The sequence below is a fragment of the Delphinus delphis genome, chromosome 16 (genome assembly GCF_949987515.2).
Source record: "Delphinus delphis chromosome 16, mDelDel1.2, whole genome shotgun sequence".
Taxonomy (NCBI): domain Eukaryota; kingdom Metazoa; phylum Chordata; class Mammalia; order Artiodactyla; family Delphinidae; genus Delphinus; species Delphinus delphis.
In genome coordinates, this window is record NC_082698.1 from 8,749,392 (window position 1) to 8,752,709 (window position 3,318).

The window sequence follows — 3,318 nt, forward strand, 5'->3', positions numbered from 1 at the left end:
AGGGAACTGGGAAGGGATGGTTCTATGTACAAAGCGCGATAAAATTATCATTCCACAAGTCAAGAAATAATTCACAAAGAACTGAGCAGGCCCTTTCTCTGACGGTGACTCTCTAGCCGTGGGTCATGAGGGGCCCCTGAAATCGTGGATTAGAAGTTTGTGCTTACACTAAAATCAGCATGTCCCAATCAGTCACTAATGGACCCCTGCCTGCCAGAGACAGCCCAGAGCTCCCAGCTGGACTTGGCCAAATCACGGTCAGGCATGTTCTGACACCCAAAGTACTTCTCCCTTATGGGTTGTACATATGGTGACCCACATGGCAACTCTACAGCTTCAGTCTTACTATCTTCACTTCACAGAGGAGAAAACTGAGGCATAATGTGGGACAGCGTTTGTCCACGGTGACACAGCTAGGAGGTGGTGAAGTTAGAATTCATCTGATGGAACAGTCAAAAGAGTACGAATGGATGTTGAGAAGCCCAGGTCTGTCCAATAAACCCAACCCTGAAAGTGAGAGCTTAATAATGAGAAAGAAAACGGAGTGACGAGACTGTAAGGGCTTCTATATTTGGGCCGCACGAGCCTGTGTGGAATAGGAATGGTGCTTTGCTGGTGCAAATTACAAAATAAGAACTGGGCGATAGGAACTGGTCCTGCCGCGGTTTTTCAGCACATCTGGGTCTGGCCCAGAGGCGCTAAGATATACAGAGAAATGGAGTATATGACAGAACCCGTGAAGCACACACCTGGACACATCTTGTGCTGCGACCGTGGTGCCCCGATTAGTCCAAATCCTGCCAGTATTTGTGTGGCTTGCCTGCGAAGTAAAGTAGATATCAGCCAAGGCATTCCGAAACAAGTCTCTCTATCTTTCAGCAAACAATGTCAAAGATATTTCCAGCCACCAGGAACTTGGGCACAACGTGCCTTAGAATCCAAGGAACTTCTTGCTTTGTGTTTGAAAATATTCAAAGCCCCTCTGAGTAACGTATGTCTTGTAGATGCAAGCTTTGTTTGGACTGAGCCCCGTTCTAAGAGACTTAAAGTTAAACTAACTCTTCAGAAAGAGGTGATGAATGGTGCTATCCTTCAGCAAGTGTTTGTGGCGGATTATGTTGTTCAGGCCCGGATGTGTGGAGACTGCCACAGAGTGGAAGCTGAGGATTTCTGGAAGGCTGTGGTGCAAGTCAGGCAAACGACTTTGCACAAAAGAACTTTCTACCATCTAGAACAGCTGATTTTGAAATGTGGCATGCACCGGAATACACTTCGTATCAAAGAGATTCATGATGGGCTGGATTTCTATTATTCCTCAAAACAACATGCTCAGAAGATGGTAGAATTTCTTCAGTGTACTGTTCCCACTAGATACAAAGCCTCACAGAGACTGATCTCTCAGGATATCCATAGTAACACATACAATTACAAAAGCACCTTTTCTGTGGAAATTGTTCCAATATGCAAGGATAATGTTGTTTGTCTGTCTGCAAGACTGGCACAAATCCTGGGAAACATGAACCAGATTTGTGTGTGTATTCGAGTAACCAGCGTCATCCATCTCATAGATCCAAATACCCTACAAGTTGCAGATATTGATGGGAGCGCTTTCTGGAGTCACCCTTTCAATAGTTTATGCCACATCCCAAACAGCTAGAGGAGTTTATTGTTATGGAATGCAGCATAGTCCGAGACCTAAAACGCAGTGCAGGTGCTGGAATGGTATCATAAAAGCATACCCTCGGGGAAGTCTGGGTACAGAAAACATCTGAAATGAGTACAGATAAACAGTATTTTTGTCGTACTCATTTGGGACGTCTTCTGAATCCTGGAGACCTGGTGTTGGGGTTTGATCTGGCCAACTGTAACTTAAATGATGAGCATATCAACAAAATGAAACCAGATAGAGTCCTAGATGTGGTGCTAGTCAAGAAGAGCTATGACCGTACCAAACGTCAGTGTCTTAGAAACCGGAAACTGAAAGAGCTTGCAAGAGATAGAGAAAACATGGATACAGATGATGAAAGGCAATACCCAGATTTCCTTGAAGATCTGGAAGAAGATGAGGCAATTAGAAAAAGTGTGAATATTTATAGAGATTCAACGATTCCTGTGGAAAGTGACACAGATGATGAAGGAGCACCTCGAATTAGTCTGGCTGAGATGCTTGAAGACCTTCACATTTCCCCAAGATGCTACTGGTGAAGAAGGTGAATCGATGATGACCTAATGAGATCATGTTGTAGATGGTTTCCACATCCATAGGCTCAGAATGTTGGACAAAATAATTTTACTGTCTATTCTGTCTATGCCTTCATATTGAGAGAAGAGAAATGTAGTTTTAAACCTGAATAAATATGACTATTTTGATTGCTCACTCGAAGCACTGAAAAAGGTTGATGGTTTGGAAGTTTTAGATTAAAAAATATTATGCAGAATGTAATTATTACTGATATTTATTTACATATGGAATTTTATCGGCTTGCTTTTTTATGAGGCACTAGTATTTTCACATACTATAGCTCTGGGTTTAAAAGCTCACAAGTTGTGATTCCTGGGAGGTTACCTAAATCTTCAAGCAGAAAACAAGCTTTTAGATTGTTTTTATATTGATAGCTTTAGTAGAAGAGCATATGAAGAATCATTTTTCATATGAACTTGCCGTGCACTTAGTCCAATTTAGATCATTTTTATGTCCTTGGGATAGAAACCTTAGGGTTCAGTTTATCATTGGATATTCACTAGGAAAGTTATCTTTTTTATTCGTAATATTTGCATCTTCAAAAGCTGTTAAGCTGGGGATTCTCTTAATTTTCACTGCAGAAGAAAGTATATTTAAAATATTTGTAGATTTGTAGCAAACAGTATTTAAAGGTTAAATAACAATTCGTACCTTTGTCGTTTAGGCTTGTGCCAGCAGCTTAGTGAAGTAGCTGTTTATGTCATAAAAATGTCTTCCTATCACTTCAGGGATTTTGCTTTTAAATTTTTGGTTTACAAATTGAGAAGGAATTCTCTCTTTTTAAGTTTCTATCACTGAACACATCACCATCAAAAAGAATATTAGAATCCAGCATATAGATGATGAAGTAATAAAAGTGATCTTCATGCTTTATAAAACCATGAATCAGATTTGAATGAGGAATGCCTTCCGCATCCTTGAAGGAAAAGCATTGGCTTGGGTTTTAAAGTGTTCTGAAAATGAAGTATTAAGAACCTATTTCTGTAAGCAAGATCAGACTTACTAAGCATGCCAGAACTAAGAGCTAATTCATAAATCCTATATATACCACTAAATAAGGAAATTAAGTAAGTACT

At 40.3% G+C, this 3,318-nt stretch overlaps 1 pseudogene; it reads left to right on the plus strand.

Annotated features, from left to right (window-relative positions):
- The first annotated feature begins 635 nt into the window (after positions 1-635).
- LOC132439262 (60S ribosomal export protein NMD3 pseudogene) lies at positions 636-2,482 on the plus strand (annotated as a pseudogene).
- The last annotated feature ends 836 nt before the right edge of the window (positions 2,483-3,318 follow it).